A 9,128-nucleotide genomic window follows, 5' to 3' on the forward strand; every position below is an offset into this window, starting at 1 on the left:
ATATCCTGTGCCCTCTTTAATGCCCATCCCCCAGTTACACCATCCCCCCTTCCCTCCAGCAACCCTCAGTTTGTTTCCTATGATGAAAAGTCTTCTTTGGTTTGCCTCCTTTTGATTTCTTCTTGTTTTATTTTTCCTTCCCTTCCCCTATGTTAATGTTTTGTTTCTTAAATCCCACATACGAGTGAGATCGTGTAATTGTCTTTCTCTGACTGACTGACTTCGCTCAGCACAATCCCCTCCAGTTCCATCCACGCCGATGCAAAGGGCAGGACGTCTCCCTTTCTGATGGCCGAGTCACATTCCGTTGTGTAGACGAACCCCGTCTTCTCTGTCTGTTCATCTGCCGACGGACATCCGGGCTCTTCCCACAGTTTGGCTATTGTGGGCGTCGCTGCTATAAACACTGGGGAGCAGATGTCTCTTCAGATCACTCCATTTGTATTTTGGGGGTAAATACCCGGTATTCTTTTTTTTTTTAACTATTTATTTTTTATTTATTATTTTTTTAATTTTTTATTTTTTCAGCGTAACAGTATTCATAATACCCGGTATTCTGATCGCTGGGTCATAGGACAGCTCTATTCTATTTTCAACTTTCTGAGGAACCTCCATACTGTTCTCCAGAATGCCGCACCAGCTTGCGTTCCCACCAACAGTGCAGGAGGCTCCCCTTTCTCCGCATCCTCGCCAGCATCTGTCGTTTCCTGACTGGTTAATTTTAGCCATTCTGACCGGTGTGAGGTGGAATCTCACTGTGGTTTTGATTTGTATTTCCCTGATGCCGTGTGATGTGGAGCACTTTCTCATGTGTCTGTTGGCCATCTGGATGTCTTCTCTGCAGAAATGTCTGTTCATGTCTTCTGCCCATTTCTGGATTGGATTATTTGTTCTTTGGGTGTTGAGTTGGGTAAGTTATAAATTTTGGAGATTAGTCCTTTATCTAACATGTCATTTGCAAGTATCTTCTCCCTTTCAGTTGTCTTTCAGTTTTGTCGACTGTTTTCTTTGCTGTGCAAAAGATTTTGATCTTGATGAAGTCCCAATAGCTCACTTTTGCCTTTGTTTCCTTTGCCATTGGAGATGTGTCTAGCAAGAAGTTGCTGCGGCTGAGGTCTCAGAGGTTTCTGCCTGTGTTCGCCTCTAGGATTTTGATGGATTCCTGTCTCATATATGGTTCTTTCATCTATTTTGAGTCTATTTTTGTGTGTGGTGTAAGGATATGGTCCAGTTTCATTCTTCTGCATGTGGTTGTCCAATTTTCCCAGCACCATTTGTTGACAAGACTATGTTTTCCGCTGGATTCTTTCTTGCTTTGTTGAAGATTAGTTGGCCGTGGAGTTGAGGGTCCGTTTCTGGGCTCTCTGTTCTGTTCCATTGATCTATGTCTGTTTTTGTGCCAGTACCATGCTGTCTTGATGACAGCTTTGTAATGCAGCATGAAGTTTGGAATTATGAAGCCACCAGCTTTGGTTCCCCCCCCCGCCCCGCCAACATTATTTTGGCTATTTGGGGTCTTTTCTAGTTCCATACAAATTTTAGGATTATTTATAGGAGGGCTGGGAGCTCATTCAGTTAAGCATCAACCTTCAGCTCAGGTCATGATCCCAGGGTCCTGAAATTAAGTCCCACATCGGGTACCTTGCTCAGCAGGGAGCCTGCTTCTCCCTCTGCCTGCTGCTCCCCCTGCTTGTGCTCTCTCCCTCTGACAGATAAATACATAAAATCTTTATTTAAAAAACACCAAATTTTAGGATTATTTATTCCAGCTATGTGAAAAATGTTGATGGCATTTTGACAGGGATTACATTGAATGTATCGATTGCTCTAGGTATCACAGACATTTTAACAATATTTGTTCTTCCAATCATGAGCATGGAACAGTTTTTCCATTTCTTTGTGTCTTCCTGAATTTCTTTCACGAATGTTCTATAGTTTTCAGAGTACAGATCCTTTGCCTCTTTGGTTAGGTTTATTCCTGGATATCTTATGTGTTTAGTGCAATTGTAAATGGGATCAATTCCTGAATTTTTCTTTCTTTTGTCTCATTTTTAGTGTATAGAAATGCAACTGATTTCTGTGCATTGATTTTATATCCTGCCACTTTGCTCAAATCCTGTATGAGTTCTAGCAATTTTGGGGTGGAGTCTCTTGGGTTTTCCACATAGAGTATTATGTCATCTGTGAAGACTGAGAGTTTGACTTCTTCTCAGATGCCCACCCCCTTTTTTTCTTTTTGTTGTCTGATTGCTGAGGCAAGGACTTCTAGTACTATGTTGAATAGCAGTGTTGACAGTGGACATCCCTGCTGTGTTTCTTACCTTCGAGAAAAGCTCTCAGTTTTTCCCCATTGAGAATGATTTTGCTGTGGGTTATTCATATATGGTTTTTATGATATTGAGGCATTTTTCCTCTATTCCTACAGTGTGAAGACTTTTAATCAAGAAAGGATGCTGTACTTTGTCAAATGCTTTTCCTATATCTATTGAGAAGATCTTATGGTTCTTGTTCTTTCTTTTATTAATGTATTGTATCACATTGATTGATTTGTGGATGTTGAACCACCCTTGCAGCCCAGGAGTAAATCTCACTGGTTGTGGTGAATATTCTTTTTAATGTACTGTTGGATCCTATTGGCTTCTTGGTGAGAATTTTTGCATCCATGTTCATCAGGGATATTCTCCTTTTTGGTGGGGTCTTTGTCTGGTTTTGGGATCAAGGTAATGCTGGAGTCATAGAAAGAGTTTGAAAGTTTTCTTTCCATTTCTTTTTTGGAAACAGTTTCAGAAGAATAGGTATTAATTCTTTAAATGTTTGGTAGAATTCCCTGGTAGAATTCCCATCCAGCCCTGGAGTCTTGTTTCTTGGGAGATTTTTGATCACTGCTTCAATTTCCTTGATGCTTATGGGTCTGTTCAGGTTTTCTATTTCTTCCTGTTTCAGTTTTGGTAGCTTATACATTTCCAGGAATGCATCCATTTCTTCCAGTTTGCCTAATTTGTGGGCATATAGTTGCTCATAATGTGTTCTTATAATTGTTTGTATTTCTTCAGTGTTGGTTGTGATCTCTCCTCTTTCATGCATGATTTTATTTATTTGGGTCCTTTCTCTTTTCTTTTTGATAACTCTGGACAGGGGGTTATCAATCTTATTACTTCTTTCAAAGAACCAGCTCCTAGTTTCATTGATCTGTTCTACTGTTCTTTTGGTTTCTATTTCATTGGTTTCTATTTCATTGATTTCTGCTCTGATCTTTATTATTTATCTTCTCCTGCTGGGTTTAGGCTTTCTTTGCTGTTCTTTCTCCAGCTCCTTTAGGTGTAGTGTTAGGTTGTGTACTTGAGACCTTTCTTGTTCCTTGAAAAAGGCTTGTCTTGCTATATACTTTCCACTCAGGACCAACTTTGCTGCATCCCAAAGATTTTGAACAGTTGAGTTTTCATTTTCATTTATTTCCACGAACTTTTTTCAATTCCTCTTTAATTTCCTGGTTGACCCATTCATTCTTAGTAGGATGCTCTTTAGCCTCCATGTATTTGAGGTCTTCCCAACTTTTCTCTTGTGATTGAGTTCTAGTTTCAAAGCAGTGTGGTCTGAAAATATGTAGGGAATGATCCCAGTCTTTTGGTACCAGTTGAGACCTGATTTGTGACCCAGGATGTGATCTATTCTGGAGAATGTCCCATGTGCACTTGAGAAGAATGTGTATTCTGTTGCTTAAGGATGGAATGTTCTGAATATATCTGTGATGTCTATCATCTGGTCCAGTACGTCATTCGAAACCCTTGTTTCCTTGTTGATCTTCTGCTTAAGTGATCTGTCCATTGCAATGAGTGGGTGTTAAAGTCCCATATTATTATCATATTGTCAATGTGTTTCTTTGATTTTGTTATTAATTGGTATATATAATTGGCTGCTCCCATGTTAGGGATATAAATATTTACAGTTGTTAGATTTTCTTGTTGGATAAACCCTTTACTTATGATATAATGTCCTTCCTCATCTCTTATTACAGTGTTTGGTTTAAATCTAATTTTTCTGTTATAAGAAATGCTACCCCAGCTTTCTTTTGATGTCCATTAGCATGATAAATGGTTCCTCTCCCACTCTCACTCTGGAGGTGTCTTTGGATCTCAAATGAGTCTCTTGTGGACAGCATACTGATGGGTCTTGCCTTTCAAAACCAATTGCTAAGACCCCCCAGAAACAGTTTGCTTTTACCTGGCAGGGCCAAAGGCAAACCCTCGGTGTTGTCTCAGGGACACATACGTTCTCCTGTTTGATGCCAGAATACTGTCTGAGGAGACCTTGATCATCTTGGCGGCTCACAGAGTAGCACGCTTGTCCACTGTACTAACGATAGTGCGCTGATGGGTCTTATGCGTGCATAAGACATCTACATACTGGACACTGGAAGATGAGCCCCACAAAACTGGCATGGCCAGGCCCCCATGGCCTCTTCACCCTGGTTCTCTGGCACAGACACTACAGAAGGTGCACTCACATCCGCTTGCTGCCCACTCTGCATGTCCACCTTCCCTCCTTGCCTGGCTTATGCCCTGAAGGTCTCAGCCCCTTCCTGGTGCCATCACCATGGAGCTGAGGCTTGTACCCATGATGGCACCCCAGCACCGTCTATGCACGGGCCCAGCAGCTCAGGTTCACCTGGGCTCCGTAAGGGTGTGGCAAGGACTGTGACTGGCTGAGATCTGACCCTGCCTGTGGGCTGAGGAGGTGGCATGTCGCTGCTTCACAGATGCTGTTAGAGGCCAAGGTTCTGCGTCAGAGATTGCTCAGGTGCTTCGGCAGAAAGCTTTGTGTTTGTGGGGGTCCCCTGCCCCCGAGTCCACAGCTGGGCCACAGATAGGCCTGGATGAGGGTGCATGCTGGGCTTGTGTTCTCAAAGGGCACGGGATTCGGGAGGACTCCCTGTCTGCCATCATATGGAGCGGTGATGACCCTGCCCTGCACCGTCTTTCCTCAGGAGTGCTCCCTGCAACCCAGAGAAGCTGGCGGCATGAAGAGCGGCTGGGGCCTTGCGTTCTGGGTGGGCCAGCAGTGGGCACAGGGACGCCTGGGCTGTGCTGGTTGTCCCAGCAGGCATTCCAGCTGGCCCAGGCCTGTGGACCAGCTCTGGTCTGTGCAGCCAGCACACCCTTCCCAACAGTACAAACCCAGCCTTGTGGAGGGTTCTTCTGCTCCTGGGATGTTCTCCCTCATCCCTGGGAGGCCCTTTAGATTTCTCTGTGTAGTCACTTCTTTGTCGTACTTTCATAATTCTTTATGTCAGCTTGGACTCAGACCAATGCACTAGGTAACAAGAAAAATTAAAAGGTTTTGTTAATTTTTTTACCACTCTTTCATTACGCAAAAATGATTTCAAAATAAAAAAAATATTTTAAGATATTATATGGAGGGGCACCTGGGTGGCACAGTTGGTTAAGTGTCTGACTCTGGATTTCAGCTCAGGTCGTGATCTCAGGGTCCTGGGGTCAAGCCTGGGGTCAGGCTCTGTGCTCAGCGGGGACTCTGTTGAGATTCTCTCTCTCCCTCTGTCTCTGGCTTGTGCTCACTTTCTCTCTCTCTCTGTCTCTCCCTGTTTAAAATAAATAAATAAATCTTAAAAATTATATTATATGGAGAGAGTAAACTTGGTAGAGGAGACAAAATGGAGGAAAACAATAGCACTGTGCCTGAAATCAACAGCTATTTTTGAATATATAAACTCCACAAACTGCTGTACTATGATTTGTATTTTACCAATAGAACCCTTCTGACACCAAATGTGTGGGCTTTCCTCCTACATCAACTAGTTCTCCGACAATAGCTCTGTGTCTTACAGGTCAGTCCAGTACCGATGCCGTCTACCTGGAGTTGGCACAGACCCCACAGGGTAGGGCTCAGTCCCACAAGATTGCCCCTCCTTCAGACGAGTCCCTGGCTACACATGCTTCTGACTGACTGCCTACACACTGAGGGCTCCCATGACCCCCTCCTTCTATTCAGTAATTTGCTAGAATGGCTCCAAGAACTCAGGAGAACGGTTTTCTCGCTGTTATTGGTACAGCTGAATTGGAAGAGATGCCGAGGGCAAGAGGAGGGGCGTGGGAAGGGATGTGCACAACTGTCTCTGCCCCTCCGCATGTTTGACCTGGAAGTTCTCGGAACCCCATGCTCTTGATGGAGGTTCCCTTATGTCGGCATGATTAATTAACTCACTGGCCATTGGGGGTTAATTCAATCTCCAGTCCTCCTCCCCTCCCTGCCAGGGGACGGGCTGAAAGGTCCAACCCACTAATCATGTGGTCCTTTCCTCCAGAGTCCAGCCCTGAGTCCCCTTACTAACTTAATGCAGTGTGGTTGAAGGGAGCTTGTTACCACTAACAGAAGATGCCTCCCTGACCCCCCACTCAGGGTTTTAGACCTCTGCCAGGAACCAGGGGTGCAAAGACCAAATATACATTCCTTATTATATACATCTCAGTATCACATGAGGTAATAAGACATTGTAAATACAAGTAGCCCACTACAAAGAGTCTGTACTATTGTCCACCTAATGAAACAGCTTAGGGAGACCGTGTACCAACAGGGGGTATTTGGTGGACAGCCGTTACTATGGGTGCTTTCCAGGGACTGGAAGGGACGGCTGGCATGACACCGGGAAGACAGGTGACCACTGTGAATGACTGAATCGCCAGCTCGGCTTGGCCGTCTCTGGAGCCAACAGCCATCCACTTGGTTCACGGTCATGACATTACTAACGAATGCCCAACACTCAGTCTGCAAAACTTTGGGGATGTTTGGAGGGGGTGAAGGAGGCTCAGGCCCTACTGTGCCTAGTCCACAGCACCTCTAGATGCCGAAGGCACCCACTGTGACCTAATGGTGAGGGTCCCCTGGCTTCAGGAGGAAGGCTCCCCCAATGGGGCTCTATCCGTTGTCCTGGAAAAAGGGGTTCACTTGTCGGCGCAAGGGAAGTGGATGGCGTGGATGGAGACACGAGTGGGTCAACGGACACCTCTTCTGGGGGCACAGAGCTTCTGCTAAAGTCTTCTCCCGTTGCTTAGACGCTCCGTCCCCTTTCAGCCAGCCTTTACCAGCTCAGCAAACCCTTAGCACTGGTTAGTTCAGAAACTAGACCCAAGCCCAGCTCAGTCTGTGCAGGGGCAGGAAGAGGCATTCTGCTTTGAGTTTTCTAGGAGGAAAGGCCTCGGACAGCGACATTGTTCTCTGGTACAAAGGGCAGTGCCATCCGCCACCAAGCTGCTCATGAGGTCCCTTACAGTGACCCATGTCCTTGGGGAGAAAAGGATGCCTGTATTCTAAAGGGACGTGGGAGAAGGGACAAAAGGCTTCTGTTGTAGTAAATGCAAGTGTCAAGGTGATGAGAATGAATTGCCTTCCCTATTCTGAAGAACGCTGCTACCAGCTAGCAGGCGGCCATGGGGAGAGGGCAGGGGCTGATCCTGGAGCTGGGTTCAAATCCTGCCTCTGTGGAGCGTCCTTCAGCAAGACTCAACTTTCTTGCCCTCAGTGGAAGAGGGGAGAGATGTATCTCCGAGAGGATTCCTGGAGGGTAAAGGAAATTTTGCAGGCACGTGCACACACACAGGAATGCCTGTGTACATGAACATGTGTGCAGAGGGCTGACCGTGCTCAGGTGATGGTGACCATTATCATCACGAAGGTCACTCTTCTTCTGTCGGGAGAACCTGGACCTGCCGTGGAAGGACAGAGGACAGAGATTTCTTTCAGGGCCAATCGATCAAGGTCTAAAAATGTGGAGTGAACTTGTTGGTTAATTTAGAATACTTTGAGTGCAAGAGGTCCCCAGTTTGGCAAATTGTGATGGAGTATCGTATCTCATGGTATCACATTTTACTATTTTTATGCTGCGTCAAATTCCATGAATCTGTTTGGTTTCTAACCAGTCCTTCCAGAGTCCGTGCTCCCTTCCAGTAGGGCAAGCCCAGCGTGAGCGGAGCTGGCGTCTGCCCCGAGCGGGGTTTGCTTTGGACCCATGGCAACGTCTGGACCCAGCTCCAAACAACAGGCCTTTTGTTTTTGTTTTTCAACTTTTTTTTTTTTTTTTTTTTGGAGAAGGAACTGGAGGCTGGAGCCTAGTGCGTGGCCCCCCACAAAGCCCCTCTCCTCAGCCTGCTTTGTGTGCAAGGGGCTTCGTTGCCTGGGAACGGCGTCTCTGTGAGATGTGAGTGTGTTGAACTGACCCAAGCAACGGCTTCGAAGGGAAAATTGACTGTTTTCCCTTGGGTAGAACTCTGCTACAAGTTATTTGATTATGCTTTTTATAACTTTCAAGGGCTCTTAGAGACTTGGAAATTTGCCATAAACCCATGTCAGGTTTAAAGTTTAAAAAAAATCAGTGGGTTTGTCTATTTGTTTTTGCTCAACGGGAACATTTTTTAACTTCGTTCCTCGGTACGCATCACGCATTCTTATGGCTCGTGTTGCTGTGGGCCCCGAGCTGCACGCTGCACCGCGTCGCAGTGAACGCGCAGAGCAGCGACAAAACCTACTCAGTTGATTGCTAGACGACCTAATCAGTGAGACCGCAGGCTGAGATCTCAAGGCGCCGCTGTGGGGTCCACCCGTCCCTGGGAGCTCCCGCAGGCAGGCATGAGCTCACGGACAGATTTAAGTGAGGAACGCACCAAACACAGTGGATAACAGGAAGGATGATGGGGTGTCAATCCAGAAGCCCAATTCCTGGTGGTTTTCTACTGTAGAGCAATATTTTTTGCTTTTTAAAAACAAATTTTAAGTTAAAAATGCTGTAAAGAGTCCACGTTATATTCAAAATTTTTGTGTAACTGAAATATATACAAAGGTTGATTTATGATCTAATAGGTCAAATGAGTGCTAATATAAACAGAAATGTACAGAATACTTAGAGGAAATCATAGGAAGGGTAGACAAGATTTAGAAATTGAAACCTTAAATAATAATATAAATAATATAAAATGATCTCTTTGTAGACTTTTTTTTTTTTAAGATTTTATTTATTTATTTGACAGAGAGAGAAATCACAAGTAGACAGAGAGGCAGGCAGAGAGAGAGGGGGAAGCAGGCTCCCTGCCGAGCAGAGAGCCCGATGCGGGGCTCGATCC

Source organism: Enhydra lutris, unplaced genomic scaffold (assembly GCF_002288905.1).
Source record: "Enhydra lutris kenyoni isolate GAN:26980312 unplaced genomic scaffold, ASM228890v2 scaffoldscaffold43, whole genome shotgun sequence".
Classification (NCBI taxonomy): Eukaryota; Metazoa; Chordata; class Mammalia; order Carnivora; family Mustelidae; genus Enhydra; species Enhydra lutris.